We start from the raw sequence: 23,833 nt of genomic DNA, 5'->3' as shown, positions 1-23,833 counted from the left end.
AAGCCATGTCTGCCTTGTTTGGGAGGGAAAGGGGGTGAAATTCAACTTGGTGGGGAAAAAATCTGCTTACTCCTCCTTCCATTGTGAAACCTCTTAAAGAAAGGGGAAAGTGAAAGACCCGGAGTTAGAAAATATTCATGACTCTTCAGATAAGGAAAAGGAGGTTCAGGACTCCAGCGTCGGAGAAAGTTGTAGTGCTCTGCATAACTTGAGAGCTCAGAAGTTTGGTTTTTTGGGTTTTTTTTAAGTTACTGGGAGCCAATAAGGGATGAGAGGAGAAGGGTTAAGGTCAACTATGGGCTGCTGGGCACAGCTGTTGGAACCTGACAAGGGAATTTTTTAAAAATATGGTCTAGTATTCCATTTCAAGCTTTTGTTTGCTTCTGGACGCCTTTCAGTTTCCCTTATCTTCCACAAAGCTAACTCTAGAGGGGCTTCTAATAAAAAGGAAGGGCAAGGGGTTGAGAGTGTAACTGGGGAGGTACCAAGTGCGATGGGACAGTCAGTTTGAGATGAAGAGACAGAGCAGGCCAGCAGGCCAAGTGTCCCCAGCCTATGCCCAGCCCCAGGGCTCAGGAGGGGGCTCTGACCTCCACCCACTATTTCCGAAAAGGGTCCAACTAAACTCACTAGACTCTCAAAGAATAGGTTACAGGTTTTGTCCTCTGAGAAGACAGATTTAAAGCAACTGAAATAGTAGCTACTATACGATGTCTTTTAAAACCAGAATACAAGCCAAATTATCTATCAGTGACAAGATTTTCAAGATATATATCCATGAGTCGCCTCCATCTCTTAAACTTGAGTAACAAACTACTTTTCCTGTCAGCTTGTCATGGACATGCAAGGGAGATGAGTTAAACAGCTGGCCACAAAGTATAACTTAATTCAGCAGCTTTATTAAAAATATATATATATTCTCTCCTTTCAAAGTGGGTATGAAATTCAAAACTCATTAGATACAATAACTCTTAAAAGTTAATTTTTGTTATACCTATGAGGAATGAGGAAAAATAAGGGAAAAATAAAATGAGAAAGACTAAAATAACAAACACAGGGAGAATAAGATGAAAGGTATAAAGGAAGGAGTCAAGAAGTACGGTGAGGAAAAGAACCAGATGAAGAGAGAGATGGAGACACAGGAAGAAAAACAAAAAGTAAAACAAAGTTAATGCAACCACTTTTTAACAAGTTTCTCAAAGCTTCAGTTTTCTCATCCATAAAACAGGTCCAAAGAAAAACTCATAACTTCATCATTTAAATAATATTAATAAATGCAAAAACCACATATAAAAATGCATACCATATATAGTCAAAAGTAAGAAGTGGAAGCAATAAAGAGGAGACCTTAATATATAAAATGACCTTGAATGAAAACTGTCATTGTGAACTTGGGGGTGTTCCTATAATCTACTCTGAAATGTTCACTGACCTCTCTTTACAGGTGTTAACTTCTTGAACTTTATTCCTGATGAAGTATTCATTTCAGCTCAGCAGAAAGAAAATTATTTTTCCAATATACAGGGGTGAGGGGAAATGTAAACCTTGGTCCCTTGTGGGGCCTAGTACTCGGATGGAAATGAAGATGAATCTTTTAAACGAGGGCCTTGAGGTATTGTAGAACAAAATAACATAAGTCATTATAAGTCATCATCTGAATAGGCCACGTTTACTTTGCTCTTTCTACATAGCAGACACCACACTAAGGCATTTCAGATCTGTTCTTTCAAAACGTCATAACAATCCTTTTAGGTAGGTTCTTTTATTAAGTTCATTTTACAAAGGAGAAAACTGAGGACCCAAACATAAGTCACTTTCCTGGGGTCCCAGCAACAAAGGGGAAGTCAGATTTCAAGCCTGGCTTTTAAAAACCTATACTAAATTTCATGATCTGTAAGTATCAGAGAAAGAATCAATTAAAGCCAGGAAAGCTTTACTACAAGCATATTACAGTTTTTTCTTAGTTTTCCCCCAAACAGCAAGTCTAATATTGAATATAAAGTAACTCGCAATTCGATTCATTCATCCAATTTCCACTAATACTTCTTAAGATAGTGAGATTTTATGAAAGCGACACTTCAGGGTCTTAGCTTCTTCATCTGTAATTGAGAATGTTCCAAATGATGCCCCCAATTCTACTGAATAATAGAAAATTATTCTGCAACTCCTCCCACACCATCCCAGAAATCCTAAGGCAATAATGATCTTTTTCCTGTTGAAACATGGTGGACTCTCTCAATACATGTCTTCTAGAACAGCTTGAAGGAAGCACCCACCTAAACAAAGGTTTCATTACCTTCGAATATGCAGAAATCCAGGCCATGCCCTCTCATCCTTGACTTCTGTCAGAGCCCTGCTAAACTGTTAACTGTTACTGAATAAGAAATGTAAGGATTGTGCTCTTTTAATTAAATAAAAAATTAAGAAGTAAACAAGAGCTCTTTAGTCGTATATAAACACCTATACCAAACACTTTGGCTTTTTTTTTTTCCTTGCACTAGGGTTTGCTATTCAGAATGAAAGTGCCAGCAGAACCTTCCTCAGTTGGCTGAGACTGTGGTTACCCTACTTCTAATAAACAAGGCGGCTTCCTGTCTCTGACGTCTCATTGCTCAACAGGGTTGAATCATGGCAGCGTGCACAGCCATGACCCCTAAGTGCACTCATGCTAAAGAGTGTCTGCTTTGATTCACTCCTATTGTAGGAAACTACTTATCAGAGGACACCTCTTGCTTTTTGAATTGAAAATACTTGCATCAGTGAAGCTGAAAAGGAGCGAATTTCTCATGCTCAAACTTAGTATGTCATTATCTCTAAATTTATCTCCATTTGGTTGAGGTCCCTGGACTTTTTCTAAGTCTCCGAAGGGCCTGAGCTCTGTGTACATTTTTAGACCATTTCAAAAGTGGTTAAAACAGCATCCGGTAGGTGATTTTCAAATCAAATATTCACTTATGCTTTTCTGAAGGATCTTCAGTGTGGGGGCCCACAAGGCTGAGTTCTGAATCAGAAAATTTAAATGCAGTTGAGGTTATACAAAAAAAAAAAAAAATGGTTTACAAGTGATAGATCTTTTTCTTAAGGGTTTCAGAGATACAACGAAACAGTACTTTCTCCCATGTTGGGGCTGTTCTGTGGTCCTTTACTGTCCAGCACAGTATTCAACTTGTTTTCAATATGCTAATAAATTATACATGGTCCACATCCCACTTCCTTTACTTTGCTCATAAACCCCTACACGGGTATGCCAGCAGAAAGGGCAGGCTTTGCATTTCTGATCTGAGTTTTAAAAAAAAAAGGAAAAAGAAAATAGAAATCCGTCTTGCCGTAAAGAACAGACTTGGACTCAGTTGGAGAAGGAGACGGTGGAATGATTTGATAAAATAGCATTGAAACATGTACATTATCATGTGTAAAACAGATGACCAATGTGAGTTCAATGCATGAAGCAGGGCACCCAAAGCCAGTGCTCTGGGACAACCCAAAGGGATAGGGTGGGGACGGAGGTGGGAGAAGGGTTCAGGAATGTGGGGGGCGGGTGGCCAGGGCAGGGGGGAATACATGTATACCTGCGGGCAATTCATGTTGATGTATGGCAAAAACCATCACAATATTGTAAAGTAATTATCCTCCAATTAAAATAAATTTTAAAATTAAATATTTAGAAGTATATAAAAAAAGAAATGTCTTGCTGCTCTAAAAACAAAAAAGACTGCATTTCCAGCTTTCCACCAACACCATCTTCCTTACCCAGGGCCCCCTACTCTGTCAGACAGCCCTGGTGCCTTGATACTGAGACATCGCTTCAGATCACACGGGAAGGCTAAAACGCTCCCTGTTGTCCTTCTGCCTGGGCTGTTACACAAGCCCTCGTGCTTCCTGGAGATGTCAGAGTCCCAGCCGGTGTGAAATGGTGATGCTGTCAGTCAGCAGGCCAATTTTCTGCTTCTGAAAACCCGCTCTCTCTCGGAGCTTCCTCTGTGCAGCACTTCCAGCTGCCTTGGAGCACCGTGTCAGGGCATGAAAATAGCTCCAGCCTGATGACTTCACTAGTTCTCACAAACCGGCCAGTTGGCGGAACTCGCCTGCAGTCTGCTTCTGAAGTGAAGGCAGTGTTCCTTTCCCCAGCGCCCCCTAATATGAATATTCAGTTTCATTGTGACTCTGGAAGAAGTCTCATTTTTGAGGTTAGAGTCAAACCTTAACACCAAAATGTCCAAATGCTGTGGGAAGGCCTGAATGAAAAGAGCTACTAAAAACTGACAGCCAAGATGAAACAACCTGGAGGCTAGATTAGTATTTTTCAGGCTCAACTTTAAGGCCATCAAAGCTGCTTGGGAAACCAACCTTATATTCCATAACACGTTCTCATTTCATTCATTTTTAGGGCCAGGTAGCTTCCTGAAGAACATGTGCGATAACTAATAATCACACACACTTTTAAAGCAATAATCAAACACACTTTTAAAGCCCTATTTCTCATCTTTACTCGTTTTCTACAAATAAGAAGGCTGACAAGGTATCTAAGTAAGAATTAATCACCACTACACCTAATCAACTGAAGCTGACTAAGGGCCTCTACAAAGCATGTTCTGCAACCACGGCAAGCTTTAGTGATGAATGCTCAAACAGATTTCAAAATTTAAAAAAGCAGCACAAGGTATTTCATGCAGTGGAAAAGGTAATCTTTTATATGAGATTACCAAATTTTCTTTTAATGTTTATCATGTTCCCTTATAGAGCTTTTTTACTTCCCTTTTCAGTGAATACATGCTAGTTAAGAGACTATTCTAGAAGGAAAGTAGGAGCCTCTGACATCCCAGTATCATAACTCAGGGCTAGGTCTGCACTCACTTTGATTCTAAAACAGAGCATTTAGATTAACTGCTTCAGTGCCCTATGGACACAAGATTTATGCCCAGAGGAAGAGCTCCCGTATGACTCTCTGGATACCGGGCTAATGAAATAATGTGGTTCACTGATTTAAGATGGTTCCACTAAAGGGGTGCAGGAACTTGGTCCAAAAAGACAGAAAAGCACGAATACTCTACTCCCACTGCCCCTCAACTCCTCTCCCCTCTGTCAGTCACCAGCAGCATCTAAACAGCACTGCCGTCTCGCAGCCATGACGACGCGACCCCTCTCCACCAGCTCCAACCAAAACATCACAAAGGAATCATCAGAAAACACATGGGCACACAGGTGACAGTGAATTATTAAAACCCGCTGTATTGTAGGATCATTTGTTCATTCTATAAAGTTCATTCTATAAATATATGCCTACTATATAGCGTGTGGCAAGTATTATCTATGTACTGCCTACAAACATGAATACTGCCTTCAAGGCTTTCACGCTCTCAATCACTTTAGTTAGGTATTATAGAGCCAGGTGGCCTTAACAGGATGAGACAGCCTGCTGCAAGGTTTTCCTTATGTTAATGCAAAGGTTTAGAAAACTTGGTCTTTTTTTTTTATAGTACATCCAAAGAAGTGTTGAATTCCTTTAAAAAAAAATTGGGGGTCATTTGAGGCATAGTTCAGGAAAATAACCATGAAAATTAAAGACTTATGTCTCTCTCCCACAGAAGCTAATAAACAAAGATATAACAAGAGATTCTAAATGAAGAACAGTCAGTTATAAATGTCATTACAGACAGAATAATTCACACAGTGATGGGACAGGCTAAGTAGTTTCAGACGGTGACTGCACTAACCATCAAATTTTATAATCATAAAGGACGGTAGTTAGATGTAGTAAAAATCTTGTATTTTACTAGTGGTGCCTAGAAAAGTCATGTGATTTATACAAAGTCATGGCGGTGTTATCATTTTGGAATCAAGATGCTTTATTTATCCTGTATTTTCCCAATTATACTACTCTGTTTCTCTCTCTATCTCACACATACACACACACACACACACACACACACACACTCTCACCTTATACTACGTGTCTGAAACATATACAAACACACAGATGCACACGTGCTTGCTTGTCCCCAGTTCTTCTACACACACTATATTACTCTGATTCAGACACACCACTGTGTGGAATTCATATATACATACACACATACATTACACTACTCTGACACACATTTCTTTGCATACACACATATATACATATGTGCATCAACCACACTACTGTTCAGTTCTTACAACTTACTCATATGTATCATACTACTTTGTGCCATAAACACACACACATACCCCTTATATTACTACTACTGTGTATGTGATTTATAGTCACACACTTCATACTGGCATAGATACATACTAATAAAATTTTAAAACTGTAAAATCACCTTCATATTCAAAATACTATTTTTCAGTGTGAGAAATTCAAATGTTAAATAGACACTCACATAACTACTTCAAAGTTGTGTGTGTTACTTGCTCGGTTGTATCCAACTCTTTGCAACCCCACGGACTGTAGCCCACCAGGTTCCTCTGTCCATGGAATTCTCTAGGCAAGAGTATTGGAGTGGGTTGCCATTCCCTTCTCCAGGGGAGCTTTCTGACCCAGGGATCCAACCTGGGTCTACCACACTACCGGCAGATTCTTTACCATCTGAGCCACCAGGGAAGCACATGTACCTCATAGAAGTTCCTAACTTGAAAGGAAGAGACATACATAGGTAAATACGATGATGTGGAAATTACCTGAACCCATACGTATCCACTTACATCCATTCGAATCCATTTTGCTCCTTGGCTCGAGAATGAGGATATTAGCATTGTTTCTGTTGTGCTGTTTTCCATCATACTTGGTAAAGAATGGATGCAGAGCAATCAGCAACAGAGAATAGTATTATATGCCCCTGCTTCAAGACAAGTCCCCAGTTTCTAAGCAATAAAGCAGTGTTAGAAGTGATGTGGAGAAAGTATATGAGCAACATGGCTTAGGACCCCAGCTACAGAGTGTGACCTGAAGGAACATTCTCTCTTCTACTCAAGGGCTGACAGTCTGGAGAGCTCTTTCTTACAGGAGTTATAACCAGCAATGATGAGGCCTTCTCAGGGACTTTAGGAAAAGAGGATGTGACCAAGCAAGAGACAAAAATAAAGAAGACTCTTCATGGTAACCAGCAGATGGAATAACTCATCAGCATATATAAGATGTCCCTGGGCACCCAGACACAGAAGGATTAAGGTAGCCTTTAAAGGAGGTTGGGGGTCAGCTATAGAGACATAGATAGACCTAGAGACTGCCATACAGGATGAAGTGAGTCAGAAAGAGAGAAACAAATATTGTTTATTAATGCATATATGTGGAACCTAGAAAATTATATAGATGATCTCATTTGCCAGACAGACCTATGGACACAGAAGCAGAGAACAAATTTAAGGACACCAAGAAGAGAGAAAAAAGGGTAGGATGAATTGGGGGAATGGGATTATACACTATTATACACTATTATGTATGAAACAGAAAACTAATGAGAATCTACTATATAGCACAGGGAACACTAGTCATCGTTCAGTGGTGACCTGAATGGGAAGGAAACTCAAAAAAGAGGAGATATATGTATACATTTAGCTGATTCACTCTGCTGCACGGCAGAAATGAACACAACACTGTAAAGCAACTATACTCCAATATGAAAACTAATTTTAAAAAAAGAGGCTGAAAGTCCTGCAGGAGCAGGTAGGGGCATCACAGGAAATGTGAATTCTGTGGATGATAGTGTCCCTTCCTATCTACAGACTAGCAAGGCCAATAGATGCAGAGATGATACTGAGAAGGTAAGAGAGAAGTGGAAATGGAGACGCCTGTGTTTGTGGGTTTCAGCGTGTCCTCTATTATTCTTAAGATGTCTACTGAAGCAGATGGTGAATATTTGGAACACTTGCTTTCTTAAGCTACTTGCTCTAATAGTCTAGCATGCTTTTCTTTATCCATAAATAATTGTCTTTTATTATGAAATATAGCCACTTCCAACTCATATACACTGTATACTGAAAAAGCCTGAATAGTCAAGTAGGAGGCACTGCTTTTATGATCCTTTCCATAGCAGCCTCAGAGTTTTAAATAAGATAGTGAAAAGAAAACACCAAGAATAATGGTAATGTAATATGAGTATATTTCTCTGAGTGTCAGATCGAAGAGTGTTCACCTAACATTGAAAAATCAAAGACTGGGAAAGTGCTGCCAAAACTAACACGAGATTATCATACTAAGCAAAGTCAGTCAGAAAGAGAAAGACAAATAGTGTATGATATCACTTATATGTGAAATGCAAAATGGGACACAAATGAACTTATCTACAAAAGAGAAACAGATGCATAGACATAGAAAATGATTTGTGGTTGTCAAGGGGGAGATGCGTGCAGGAGGGCAGGATTAGGAGTTTGGAATTAACAGAGGCAAAACAGTACATATAGGATGGGTAAACTGAACAAAGTTCTACTGTACAGGACAATGCCCTGAGATAAACCATAACTGCAAAGAATGTGCATGTATGTGTAGAACATGTAACTTTCACTGTAACACAGAAATTAACACAGTATCGGAAATCATCTGTACTTCAATAAAATGTTTTTAAAAAGACAGCACCATCACTCCAAACATGGAATACAGCAATAACATGTCACTAGCCAACTCTTAAAAAAATGGGACATTATCCCTAAAAAGGAAACACATAGCTTAAAGAAAATAAACCTAGGTACTTTGAAGACCATTTTAAAGACCTTATCCATAGCTCAAGATAAACATTTGCCAGGGATTCAAACGATTAGGTCCTGGGTAGAGGTTTAGAGGAACCAGGGTCAGAGGGGACACATATAGCTAACGCTTTTCAAAAACCGGAATGCGAGTCCTATCAAGGAATACAAGGAAACCCTCAGAGATTAGTAGGTCAAGGACAAGCTACTAATCAGGCCTGCCAAGAAAAAATTTGACAGTAACCTTACAAAGTCCTCCAAAGCCAATAAAAAAAGAAAAAATGTTGCTTAAAAAGATAAAACTTCAGGAAGCAAAGTAAGATTTTCTGCAAAGCAAAAAGCAATGTACTTTAGCATGAGAGGCAGAAAGAAACCGAATAACTGTTTCCTTGGTCTTTATCAGTGACAGTATTAAGAGTACTGCAAATACCAATTCCGAAACAGAGAAACTGCAGGACCTAAATCAAAGACTGACAGAGTCGTTTAAAGGCGGGTCTAAATCTAACTGTTAAATAAGATGCAACAAAAATTCAACTGGCATTATCACACAGTTAAGGATTCAAGGTAGAATTTGAGAACTGTTGGCTCGAATATAAAATTCTAATTACGGGCCTTCCCTGATGGCTTAGATGGTAAAGAACCTGCCTCTAGTGCAGGAGACCTGGGTTTGATCCCTGGGTCGGGAAGATCCCCCGGAGAAGGGAATGGCTACCCACTCCAATATTCCTGCCTGGAGAATTCCATGGACAGAGAAGCCTGGTGGGCTACAGCCCATGGCATCGCAAAGAGTCAGACACGACTGAGTGACTAACAGTGAACTGAACTGAATGACCTTTAGGGGAATAAAATGCAAAAAAAGAGAGGATATATGTGTAAGTGATTCACTTTACGAGAAACTAACACAACATTATAACCCAACTATATTCGAGTTAAAAAATTAAGTTAAAAAAATTCTCATTACAACCAGCCCCTGTGCAGAGGATGCAGTTGCTAACAAGGATGCCCAAGCAGAAATGTTCAAAATGAAGGAGTTTCAAGTAGTAGAGAAAACAACATGTTGAGAGACAAAAACAAACAGGAATTGATGGCAGAGTACTGCTGAGCACTCATTCTACTGGAGAGCTATCAACAGACTGGAGAATACCCAAGCTCGGTTTTAAAAATTACATTTTACTGTGATTAAAGCGGGAGACAAATGACAGACAAACAGATGTACAAATGCAAGGATGTCCAGAAGACAGGTGCTTCCAAGTGGTCTTATTTAACATTTTTAAAAATGATATTGAGGACAGAGTGCACAGGAAAGCAGGCACGTTTCTAGCCAGCTCTTTTAATACCAAAATGCCAAGTAACCGAGATAACCATCTTTTCAGCAATCAGACAAACATGGTAGAAGGCTTTGAACCAACTTCCACTTAACCAACTGTCCAGATGGACCAATGAGCTCCACTCCCCTTGTATGATAAATCCTACTGACTGGCGCACCAGGGATCTTCCCCACCAGCAGCCTCCTTCTGGAGCACAGCGAGCGTCTCTGCTGCCATCAGCTGAGCATATTTGTAGTAAGACTAGTTTTGACCCTAAACCTGTTTATGCAGTTATATTTTAATAATGTGATTTTTATCCAGTGATGTAGCAAAGAAGTGAAATTGGAGCATGAAAAGAAAATTTTCATTTTCTATGAAAAATACATTGCATGCTTTCAAAATGTTCAAAGCTTAATCCATAATAAAGTAATAATTTCTAAAGCTGCCAGTGAATAAGGCATGGACATCATAACTGTACAGGGGAAAATATCTTTCAAAGGACTTTAATTTCACTTTTAAAAGAAACAAATTGGAAATAACATAAAATCCACTATTGGTTTTGGTAAGAAAGATAATACTGAATCCCATTTTTGGGTTCACACTGAAAGAAAACATCTTGGTCTTACAGAAGGTTTGTAACAGGGGAAAAAAAACATGTATAAGTTCTATGTCTAAAATATTCTAGATATGTATACATCATGTTTATGTCTCTGTGTTTTAATAACTTCTCTGACTTACTGATCAACTATTGATTCCTACTTCCGTGAAGAAAAGTTTTACTATTCTTACTTCTTTTGTGAAGAAAGTCTACTATGTACCAGGCAGTAAAATAGAGACTGAATACAAAGAAGGTTTTAGCCCTCCAGTAAGTCACAGTTTAATGGGGTAGATGCATGTGCTAACAGAAGCAGCTACCTGTTATACTGTGCTTAGCTGCTCAGTTCTGTCCGACTCTTTGCGACCCCATGGACTGTGGCCCGCCAGGCTTCTCTGTCCATGGGGATTCTCCAGGCAAGAATACTGGAGTGGATTGCCATGCCCTCCTCCAGGGCATCTTCCCAACCTAGGAATCGAACCGGAGTTTCCTGCACTGCAGGCGTTATACTGAGTGTTGTAAATAAACATGAAGTGTCAAAACGAAAATAACTAACTCAGTCTAGAGAACAGTAGACTGAGTTGATAGGGTCAGTAAGGCTACAGGTGAGGCCTGAAGCGTGATGTCAGGTGTTGGGTGCTGGTTAGAAAGGCACATTATGACACAGCCCATGTGACAAACCAGAGCCACACTAGGAAGCACCAGAGGAACAGACACCACAACTTCCCAAACCGTGCAAGACTGGAAAGGGAGAGCGGCAGGCGTTATCACCAGGAACTACGTTATTTAAGTTTCAGATCATAAATTGTGGGGAATCACTAAATGTAAAACAAAAGAATGACACCATTACACGCATATTTTAGCAAAGTATACTTCCAGTTAAGCGAATGGATGGAGATAATACAGAAAGGAAAGAGACCAGTGATGACATGAGGTTATAAAAACAGTCTACTAAAAATCATAAAATAACAGAAGAACAATATTGAGGAGGTAAAATCAGCCTGACATGGTGACTGATGAGAGACAATAGTGGTGAGTCAAGAATAGTTCCCAGGTTTAGGGATGTAGCACCTGGTGGTCAAAGATTCCTTAATTAAAACAGGAATTTGCAAAGCAAAACTAGACACAGACATAGAGATCGAACATATGAATACAGTGAGCGGGGGCAGGGGGGCAGGGAAGAAAGAGGAGGGATGATTTAGGAGGTTGGGATTGACATATATACACTATTGATACTATACATAAAACCGGTAACTAACGAGAACCTATTGCATAGCACAGGGAACTCAGTGCTCTGTGGTTACCTAAATGGGAAGGAAATCCAAAAAAGATGGGATATGTGTATACATACAGCTGATTCACTCTGCTGTACGGTAGCGACTAACAGAATATTGTAAGACAACTATACTCCAATACAAAATTAATTTTTAAAAATAAATTAAAAAACAAAAACAGGAAATGCAATATTAAAAAAAAAAAAGAATTCAACTATGGACACATGGTAAGTCTGAAATGCCACTATACAATCAAAAGGAGGTATTTGAGCTTAGCGGCAGGTGCATCAGCTCAGGACCTTAAGCTGGAGTTGTAAGATCAAGAAGTGGAAAAGAGCTCTTTAAGAAACATTCCTTCAAATGAAGTGAAAAAGAAAGTGAAGGCACTTCTTAGAGAATGGGAAAACATAATGGAAGAAGTTGGCATTCTTCAGATGACATAACCTTCAAGATTTTCATAGACAGAGGAGGTGATGAAAAGAGTCATGGGAGACACAGAGGCGGCACCAACTGAGAAAAGCCAGAAGGACCCAGATTCTAAGATGGCCAACTCCAGGGCAGCCCCAGTTCATATAAGCCACCTGTCTCAGAGGGGAGAGAAGGAATGGTGAGAGAATCCGGCTCTGATGAGACCAAAAATCGGTCAGGTGAGAAGCTGAGAAGTTCCTGACACAGAGACCTACTGTCTTGGTAACACAAACATTAATCCATGAGGGTGAGAATGGCATCTGTTTGGGGTAAAGGAATGAGAAAGGAAGGCAATGTAGTTTTAAACACCTCTTTGTGTGCAATGCTAGGGCCTACTGAGACACTGGAAGTGGGTTTGTAAAATTTTCCTGATAAATCATTTTGTGACAACAAAAAATCAGTTTTAGGTGTTTATGGAATCAAGGGTGGTAAGTTATAAACAAACATAGGAAATCTGTGCAAAGGCACAATGAACAACTCATAGAAGATCTCTCTCTAGGGACACTCAACTCACATAAACACATTTTTAAAATTTAAACATTACCAAATAGAACTAAAAATAAAGCAGATATTACCTTTGCAGAGCTGTGATGCTCTTCACAGTATTAACCACCATACCTTACTAAATAATGCATGTTAAAGATAATATCTACTTACAACTGAATGCTCATGAGAATGTGAGAGAGCCACATAAAAATACTATGGTGTCTTGGCCTAGAAACAGAAGCCAAATAATCTATAGAATCGTACCTGTCATGGATGCTCTAACACGACCTGTCTACCTAATCCTGGCCTCAGTATACTCGGGAATATCTCATTAAAACCTGAGAGAAATATGCATAAGATTTAGGAAATGAAAAGTCACTATGAAAAGTCAGGTGGTAAACCTACATAAAATAATTCCTTAATCTGTGAGACAAAGTTATTTTTAGGTTACAAAAATTAATAGAAAACTAAAATTAATTCAACAGAAATAAGTATTTAACATAAAGAAACTAAGTTGTCAGTGGATTATTTTATGGGACAAGTACATTATGGCATTACAAGAAAACAACACCTTTCTTGACTGGCCAAAAATTTGACCCTATACAATGATTTTTCTTATTTTAAATAAATGCTGATGGAAAAGTATGAGAAATTCTACATGTATAAACAGAAAAATGTAAAACACAATATAATCTAATAACATTTCTTAAATCTTTTTTTTCCCCTGGAAAAAGAAAGCAGTGTCTCATTGACACTTACATTACAGAAGTACAGAAAACAGGGGCAGTATTCAAACCTCATTGTTGTTATTCAGTAGCTAAGTTATGTCCAACTCTTTTCAACCCCCATAAGATTGAAGCATGCCAGGCTTCCCCGTCATTCACTATTTCCCAGAGTTTGCTCAGTCATGTCCATTGAGTCAGTGGTGCCATCCAACCATCTTATCCCCTGTCATGCCCTTCTCCTCCTGCCCTCAATCTTTCCCAGCATCAGGGTCTCTTCCAATGAGTCCAGCTCTTCGCATCAGGTGGCCAAAGTATTGGAGCTTCAGCATCAGTCCTTCTAATGAATATTCAGGGTTAATTTCCTTTAGGATTGACTGGTTTGAGCTCCTTGCCATCCAAAGGGGGCTTCTCTAGTAGCTCAATTGGTAAAGAATCAGCCTGCAATGCAGGAGACCCCAGTTCAATTCCTGGGTTGAGAAGATCCCCTGGAGAAGGGATAGGCTACCCACTCCAGTCTTCTTGGGCTTCCCTTGTGGCTTAGCTGGTCAACAACCCGCCTGCAATGTGGGAGACCTGGGTTCTGTCCCTGGGTTGGAAAGATCTCCTGGAGAAGGGAAAGGTTACCCACTCCAAAGTTTCTGAAAGCATCAATTTTTCGGCACTCAGCCTTCTTTATGGTCCAGCTCTTCACATCCACACATGACTACTGAAAAAACCATAGCATTGACTCTATGGCCCTTTGTTGGCAAAGTGTTGTCTCTGCTTTTTAATACGCTCTCTAGGTTTGTCATAGCTTTCCTTCCAAGGAGCAAGCATCTTTTAATTTCATGGCTGCAGTCACAGTCTGCAGTAATTTTGGAGCCCAAGAAAATAAAATCTGCCATCGTTTCCACTTTTTCCCCATCTATTTGCCATGAAGTGATGGGACTGGATGCCATGATCTTAGTTTTTGGAATGCTGAGTTTTAAGACAGCTTTTTCACTGGCTCCTTTCACCCTCATCAAGGGGTTCTGTAGTTTCTTCTTGTTTTCTGCCATTAGGGTAGTATCATCTGCATATCTGAAGTTGCTGGGTATTTCTTCTGGCAATCTTCATTCGACCTTGCGATTCACTCAGTCTGGCATTTCTCATAATGTACTCTGCATATAAGTTAAATATGTAGGGTGACAATATACTGCCTTGACATACTTTTTTCCCCATTTTGAACCAGTCTGTTGTTTCATGTCCAGTGCTAACTGTTGCTTCTTCTCCTGCATACAGGTTTTTTAGGAGACAGGTGAGGTAGTCTGGTATTCTCATCTCTATAAGAATTTCCCACAGTTTTTTGTGATCCACAAAGGCTTTACTGTAGTCAATGAAGCAGAAATAGATGTTTTTCTGGAATTCCTTGCTTTTTCTATGATCCAACAGATGTTGGCAATTTGATCTCTGGTTTCTCTGCCTTTTCTAAATCCAGCATGTACATCTGGAAGTTCTTGGTTCAGGTATTGTTGAAGCCTGCCTTAAAAGCTTTTGAGCATTACCTTGCTAGCATGTGAAAAGAGCACAAATGTGCGGTAGTTTGAACATTCTTTGGCATTGCCTTTCTTCGGGATTGAATGAAAACTGATCTTTTCCAGTCCTGTGGCCACTGCTGAGTTTTCCAAATTTGCTATTGACTAAAAGCACTTTAACAATATCATCTTTTAGAACTTGAAAAAGCTCAGCTGAAATTCCATCACATCTACTAGCTTTGTTCGTAGTAATAGTTCCTAAGGCCCACTTGACTTCACACTCCAGGATGTCTGGCTCCTCCTTATGAACCCTTAAGTTCTTGCTAAAAAAAATTTTACCTTGAAATAGAAGTTTATCTGGAAATAAAACAGAGGAAAGCATATCTACGCCACTTACCCTGTCCCCCAAATTATATTTTACATTTATTATTTTACCTTTATTATTACTTAACTCTTCGCATATTATCATACACTTATTTTCTACCTGTGAGTACTAATAGAGTGTCTGGTATATGAGAGTACTCCCTTAAAAAAAAAAAAATGACTGAAAGTATGATTTTTATATAAAATGAAAGAATGCTTATTTTTTTTAAATGCATGAATGGATTCTTGCCTAACTCCTAATTTCTACCACTTCAAAGATCTTTATAGAAGAAATATAAATTATGTAGACAATTAATCACCTTAATTATCTGCAAGAAAATAAATCAATCATATGTGAAAATATCACACCATAGTATAAGCTACAATGTTTTAAATATTCTTCCTAAATTAACCAGCATATGTGTCAGGCACTTCTCTGGCATTACTAACAATGATCTAGCTGATATGACCATGGTATTTACTGATTATTACCAATAACTGATTATTCCTATTTTTTTTTTTTTGTAAAGTAGGTTTCCTTGCTTTTGTGTTCACTTTTTATTTACAGATACTGATCTTATGACTTTAAAAGACGAGATTTTTAAAAGGAGTCAATTACCACGAATTGGGTGTAGAAGAGACGTGTTACAGGCAGTCATGTTGACCTCTGCACTTCCGCAAACCTTTCTGAGACTTTTTTGAGGAATAGGAAGTTCCAGATCCTGCTCAGCATTGCTTAAGGAAATGCTTTGTTCAGGCTGTTTTTTAGAGAAAACACTCAATAAGTATGTTTGTTCCTCTGAATTCAGCTGCACCAGCTGCTGACTCAATGACACTGAAATTAGGAAGCTTTGTTTGAAAGGCGGCCACACAGAAGCTCCTTTGGTATATGTCTAGCTCCCCAACAAACAAAAGTCTTTAAAAGGCACATGCCAATCCACACCTGTCCAGAGAATAAACTCTTAGCAAAACAAAATAAACAAGCCAAACAGCCCAAATAAAAAGTGTAAAAGTTGAGGGGGAAACACAGTGTGAGGGAAAATCTTGACAACAAAACATCATTTCATTTATAAAGTAAAAGCAGAATGCATTTCTTCAAATATTTTCCTAAAAACATGTGGCAGGCTACAACCCTAGATATCATTATTCACTATTGCATATATAAATTTAATAATGCCAAGAGTGGCAGCAAAGATTCAACCAGGAGGAATGCCTTGTTAAACTTTGAAATTGTTCTTTCTTGCCCCATGTGACAAACCCATCATAAGCACCACTGCAAGATACAAAAGCCAGCAACACACACCCACTTACTCTTATTCACAAGGTATTTTCTATATACTGAAAGGCTGGAAATGCTAAAATTAACTGAGTTTTTGTATTGTTGTTGTTATTTTGTTTGTTTGTTTGTTTTACAGCAGTGATTGTTGTTGGTTAGTCACTAAGTCACGTCCGACTCTTTGAGACCCATGGGCTGTAGCCCGTCAGGCTCCTCTGTCCATGGGGATTCTCGAGGCAAGAATACTGGAGTGGGTTGCCATTTCCTTCTGCAGGGTTGCCATTTCCTTCTGCAGGAGATCTTCCCGACCTAGGGGCTGAACCCACATCTCCTGCAGTACGGGCAGGTTCTTCGCCTGGGCCACCTGGGAAGCACTCTGCTACTGTTTTCTCACTCTTAAATATATATTTAAGGGTATGTGTGAGTGTGCATGCATACATGCAACACAGCCTGGGCTCACATGCACACACGGGGACATTTTATTATTTTGTTCTAAGCACTCTTTTTTCCATAAGTAAAGTCATCTCTAAAATAGTCTAGCAACTGTAGGGAATCACAGGAGAGATGATCAACACAGTAAGCATGTATTAACTACTACAGAAACATACCCTGCTTCCCCTTTTCCTGCTCTCAGGAAGGAAATGCACCATGGGACTGAGTGCAAGGCTGGCTTCTAAGACCAAGTCCTTTAGAGACACCCACCTCTCATTTACAGCCCCATCTTCCTCATCTCTGTCATCTGACTTGACGTTGAGAAAACCTAAAACTCAGTTGCCGGTAGGACCCAGGTGTTTGTGATATATAGAGAAGTGAGACCTCAATCACCATTCCTAACCAACTCTATCCTGATGACTCAAGCCTGGCTAGATTTTAGGGTGTCCCTGAGCAGAGAAATGAGGAAATCACAAACAATGCTTGGAATGTTCCTGGATATCAAAAAGGCATAATTTCTACAAAGGATCTAAGGCACTGCATAGCAGTACGCCAAGAGGGCTCAGCTGTGATTCTATTCAATTCAACAAATATTTATTATGCATCTTTTGCCAACTCAAATGTAAGAAGGACTCCAAATTGTATTTATATCCTCAGGGTATAAAAAGAGTGCTGGAACAGACAGTAGGCACTTAATAAATGTCGAAGGAAAGAAGGAAGGAACTTCCACAGAGCAGACATCTGCTAAGTACGGAGGATATGAGCTTCAAAGGTGTTACCTAGTGAATTAATCAGGGTCCCCCTCCAACATTTTACTCTAGCCTTGATTAAATCAGTTCTTTTTCTTAGGCTTCAGACAGACAGACAAAAGGGAAATTGTTTTTTAAAAATGTTTTTGACAGCATAAGTCTAAAATAGGTTTTTCCTGGCCACACATGAAAATTTCATAGGAAACTTAAAACTTGCCAGCTACTGGCACCTGGGTACCATGCCAAAATTATCAATTAAATTACAATATCTGAGGAATAAACATACTAGTATTTTTTACACCCATGTGATTCTAAGCTGTATCCATTATTGAGAACTACTGCCTAATAAATAATGCTACATAAGGTTTTGTGCTTGGGACCCACTAGGAATGATAAACTAAAACAGAAATCTTACCATGTGTATGTTTATAGCTCCTACAGTAAAATATGAAAGGCATTTGTTTAAGCAAACATTGTTCATTTCACCTTCCTGACCAAAACCTTACAAAAACAGGAATAGAGAACCTTAAGTCAGTGAAATAATGAAAGAAAAAAAAAACTTTTTTTAAAGGCTGGGCATATAGTAAAGTTTTTCAGCTCAGCACACTGGCAAAAAAAAATCTCTCTAAATAACTGAGAAATAATTACCATATAATTAAAGGATTTCAAACATACGATTCTGACATTAATTTAAAGATTATTTTTTACGTATACTTTTAAAAGCAGCTCTATTCATAACAGCCAAACACTGAAAACCACCCGTTTGTCCCTGAACACTTCTACTTTTAAAAGTAGGTTTTCTATGTTCTAAAATTAATTGTGGTTATTGTTGCACAACTCTGAATATGCTAAATACCACTGAGTTGTATACTTTAAATAGGTGAATTATACGGTATGTGAATTCTCTCTCAATAAATCTGCTTTAAAAAAAAGAGAAATAAGTAGGTTTATTTTCTCAGTTATATTAAAAATGAGTTTTTTCATAGTTTTATATAGATTATGGGTGCTATACAAAATATTAGTATAAATCTTATTTTCTTTTTTCATATTCTCCTAAAATCAAAGGTACATTCCATACTGAAAGAATTTTGGCTTCAACAGCTTTTAAAAATCAGAGCCTAGAGCAAAAAAATTTTACCTCTAAGTTAACACTGCAATACTGAAATTAATGATATCATAACTGGGGGGCAAGGAGTGAAATGTAATAAAGTTACTAGGGAATCACTAAGTGTGATGTTTGCAAATGAAACAGGCCTAAACATCAGAAGACTCAAATCCTAGCTCTGACTAGGATGAGTTTTCTAAGACAAATTACTCAAAGTTTCCTTAAAAATTGTAAGTCAGAAACTCCTTGTAAGCATAAGCTAAAAAGCAATATTTAAGAAACCATCTGAAAATTGTTTGGTGCTTGAAAAAACAGTGTTGAAATGATTTTGGCTTTCTTACAAAAAAAGAGAGAGGACAGAGTTCAGAGAAAGACTATGACTTTCTCCAAGAATCTCTCCAAGTCTGTTCTCCACCCACTTTTTCCTGTAGCATCATTTAAACTGCCTAAGTTTTTCTTGTCTATGTAACTTCTCATCTCTGAGAGAGAGACATACATCTTTTAAGCAGTTATTGAACTATAAAGTCCTCTACTCTGAAAATAAATGCAGCTGGTGAAACAAACTGGGGGCTCGCATCCTTCAGCGGCCTTCTGGACCCAGGACAATACTGTGTGCTTTTATAAGAGTGCAACTATATACTGCAAGTGGGTTCTGTTTGTTTGTTCTGTGGTTTTTTGACAAGAGTCCAGACAGCTAGGGGAAAGGGGAAGAGCTAAAAGGAACGTTACTGAAGGACAGAGGAGTTATGATAACCAGAAGGGCAGACTCTCACAGTAGTTCTCATCAGGAAGGGTCCATCTTTACGGTAAAGGAATAAGTCCAAAATTCCATGCACAGAACTGTAACTCTTTACAAGAATTAGTCTTCTCTTTCAGAAATCCCACCACAGTGAAGCTCTGCAAATTAATTGCTCCCATTCCAAAAAAAAAAGTTACACTTATCTCTAACACATGTAATTGGTATCCCCCAGAAATAAAAGCCATATTGTTAAAAAGGCTTTTTCATTTAGAATTAGAAAACACAAATATATGGAAATGTTTCTAAAAACTTTTGCAAACATTACTGAAAACCATTATAAGGCATAATTATAAATGTAATACTATTATTTAACTGAATCAACTCTTCTATAAGGATAAATTATTTCTTGTATTAAGTTTCCCTCACTGTGTGATGATACGGAAATACACATACCCACACATGTGTGAGCTGTTCTCCTGTAATTAATGATGCACTTTTATTCTCTATTATTGTATGGAAAACATTCTGACACAAAATAAATGAAGCATAATCATTCAGAGTAATGATTCGCATGTACTGATTAATGACACCAAATAGCTTTTCTGTTCTTTAGTTAAATTAAAACATTTATTCGGAATCATAAGGGCATCCCTAAATTAATGTTTTCTAGGTAATTATTTTTCCTTATGGAAATGATCTATCCTAACCCGCCTGCCAATGCAGGAGATATAAGAGGTGTGGGTGTGATTCCTGGGTCTGGAAGATTCCCTGGAGGAGGGCATGGCAACCCACTCCAGTATTCCTGCCTGGAGAATCCCATGGGCAGAGGAGCATGGTGGGCTACAGTTCATAGGATCTCAAAGAGTCAGACACCACTGAAGCAACTTAGCATGCAGGCACCATCACTGGATACAAGTTCCAATCGATTGTAAAATATACGGCTATTTTATGTGTGAGAAAAAACCTGTCAATTAAACTGGTATATAATACTAACTTGCCTTGAGAGATATTTAAATGTGTGTAAGGGGCACCTTGGGGGAGACAGTGTTGAGTTACATGGCATTCTATTCCCAAAGTACTCAATAAATGTTCATTAAATAAACATTTTAAATGCTGCAACAAAATATTTTCAAATTTTTTAAATGTGAAACAGGCCAGCCACACACACACACACACACACACACACACACAAATAAACTGATTTTGCTTATAGGAGACACCTAGAGTAGTCAAATGCATAAACAGAAAGCAGAATGGTAGTTGCCAGGGACAAGGAGGAGAAGAGAATTATTGTTTCTGGTACAAAGTTCTAGTTTTGAAACGAGTTCTGCAGATAGCGGTGACAGCTGCACAAAATCTGAATATCCCTGATGCCCGGACGAAGCAAAAGCTGGTCAGATGGTAAGCTTTGTGCGCATTTTATCACAAGTAAAAATAACAAAAAAAATATCTTCATGAGAAAAAAAACAGTATGTAAAACAACATCACAAAACAATTTAAATATTAAACTGGAAACTACCTAAATGCAACCTAGCCAATTAGTTAACCTGATAAGGTCACTAACTTCTCCTTAGAAACTTCTATTTTTGGAAAAAACACAGTCTTTTCTCAATGAACTCAATGAGAAAATTTTCTATACTCTGATTCCTAAAGCTGGCATGGTTGTAGTATCTGAAACACAAAGATCTGCTGAAATACTGGTTTCCACATTTACTCTACCATCAGTATCACCAGCAGGCTTTTAAAAGACTTCCTGACACCTCACACCCATTGGGATAGCTACTATCCAAATAATAATAATAATAATAATAAAATAAAGTTTTGGCAAGGATGTGGAAAAATTGAAACCCTGCACTGTTTGTAAAATGGTACAGCTGATATGGAAAACAGTATGACATTTCCTCAAAAAATTAAAAAACAACTATCATTTGATCCAGCAATCCTACTGCTGGGTATAAATCTACAAGAACTGAAAACAGTTTAGAGAAGATAGTTGTACACATCACTGCAGCACTATTCATTACAGTCAAGAAGTCAAAGCAACCCAAATGTCCAGTGACAGACAGACACACAAAATGTGGTATACACATAGATGGAGTATTATTCAGCCTTGAAAAGGAAACCCTGTCACACGCAACAATGCAGGTGAACCTTCAAGGCATTATGCGAAATGAAACAAGTCAACGACAAATAGAAACTGACGGCTGGTTACCACAGCCTGAGAAATGGAAAAAAACGCAAAGTTGTTTTAATGGATATAGTTTCAGTTTTGCATGACAAAATTCTGGATATCTGTTGCACAAACAATATGAACACACACTACTGAACTGTATGTTCAAAACTGCTTAGATGGTTTTTAAAAAGCAATTAATCAATAGATTTCCCGATCATTATCATGAACCTACTGATAGGTTTCCTAGAGACTGGGTTAAAATATTAACATGTGTAAAGTAAGAAACCGAAACCAGCAAATGGAGATCAATTTTGTCCGTTTCCTAACTCCAAGTAACTCAAACACAATGGCGGCCATGCTATCACTTCAGTTTGTTTTTAACAACTTTTTATAGGTGTATGTAAAATATGTTTTATAATGGAAACTGATCATCTTGAAACCATCATTAAAAATGGGTAAATTTTAATACTGATACTGAAAGACACAAAGGAAGCAACTTAAAAGTCCCTGCACAACATTCTCTGTTCCCATCACGGCACTAATTACAATGGGTAGAGTCCAAGTCCACTGACAACAATATCTGCCTTACAGCTTTTGTTGAGAAGAGCCTAAAGTTTTCTGCTGGGTCTGTGGAGTCCAGAAAACCTCTGATACCCAACTACCATCACAGACCAATCTTGGGGTAAAAGAGGCCAACACAATAAGCCTCACAACCTAGCTCTGACACTTAACTGCTAGGCAATCTTGAGAGATACAATGAACCTTGATTTATTTCATGGCTATGAAATATCCATGAAATATATTTGAAATATATTAAAATATGTGAAATAGCCATTCAAAATAACAGGAATAAAAGTCACAGGTTTATTACGAAGATTCACTGGAATAATATGTGTAAGCCAATTAGCACAATAAACAGTACAAAGTAAGTATTCAGTAACTGGATGACAGTATCACCACCACCACCTTTTTTATTAAAAAATCACTTTAAGTACTACAGAGTTCAGCACCAGTCACTCTATAAATGCACTGGTTCCTATTTCTACTTCTAACATACAACCTCAAGGATCAAGTCGAATATTATGGCTTTTTCTATGTCCTTAGAGTTCATCACATAGTGTTAAATAACAAGCAGTTAGTTGATCAGCTCAGCCTTCACTGGACAGGTAATAATTCCGGACATGCCATGTGCAAGGCACCATCAGTTCACAGTGCACTGATCTCCGCCTCAGAGATTACAATTTAGGCTCAACAAGATCTAGTTCATTCTATTGAATTACTCACCAGAACAGCAGAAACACATACATATCATCATATACAGGCATGGAAAGCCTCCTTCCATGGATTTACAGTCATCTGTTCCCTTATCCCACTATCAGAGAATAAGTTACCTTATTTAATTATTATACTAAATCAACTGTATAGTTTACAGAATCTCATATTCCAGCAATCTCAACCACTGGGATCTGTCTACAAATGAAAAATGTCTATACATGCCTCAGAGCTTATAAAACAGTGAGAATTTTTACCCTAATTAAGAGTATTTTATAGTAAAATTTTTGTACAAGAGCAAAAGAAATTCATAAAACCATATTTATACATGATGCTGTAAAACATTTCAACATATTCATGGATGGTGCTTTCTTTTCAATTCTAGAATCACCTTTTCTCATGTAAAATTTCTTATAGTTAGGAAAAAAGTGTAAGTGAGCTAAAAAAAGAAATGTCTTGAAATCATAGTGTACTGTATGTAACCGAGAAACAGCTTGCATGCTATTAAACTAAAAAGTCGGTCAATAAAGAAAAATGCACAATTTTGTCCATTTGTTCAGGACCATCCTTTCTTCCCCGCCAACCCCAACTCATCACCCCAGCCCAAGATTCCCCACTACAAGCTGCCTTAGATGTCTACCCCTCTACCAAATACACGATGTTTTTAGCGGGGATGAACATGCACATATTTTTGTGCAAGATGAGTATCTAG

The 23,833-nt window shown here is 38.3% G+C and overlaps 1 protein-coding gene across 29 annotated transcripts in view; it reads right to left on the bottom strand.

Annotated features, from left to right (window-relative positions):
• KLF12 (Kruppel like factor 12) overlaps positions 1-23,833 on the bottom strand; it is a 534,319-nt gene that overhangs the window by 454,396 nt on the left and 56,090 nt on the right. For 3 of the 29 annotated variants that reach the window (XM_044927254.2, XM_044927251.2, XM_025263172.3), the window contains exon 1: positions 2,297-3,450. The exons of the other annotated variants lie outside the window; for them this stretch is intronic. The gene's annotated coding sequence lies outside the window, so the exon portion shown is untranslated. Of the gene's footprint in view, positions 1-2,296; positions 3,451-23,833 lie in introns of those variants that run through there. 29 annotated transcript variants of the gene reach the window in all.

This window comes from Bubalus bubalis, chromosome 13, assembly GCF_019923935.1.
Source record: "Bubalus bubalis isolate 160015118507 breed Murrah chromosome 13, NDDB_SH_1, whole genome shotgun sequence".
Taxonomy (NCBI): Eukaryota; Metazoa; Chordata; class Mammalia; order Artiodactyla; family Bovidae; genus Bubalus; species Bubalus bubalis.
Note: the sequence above shows the minus strand (reverse complement) of the source record. Positions and strands in the feature narration are given on the sequence as shown.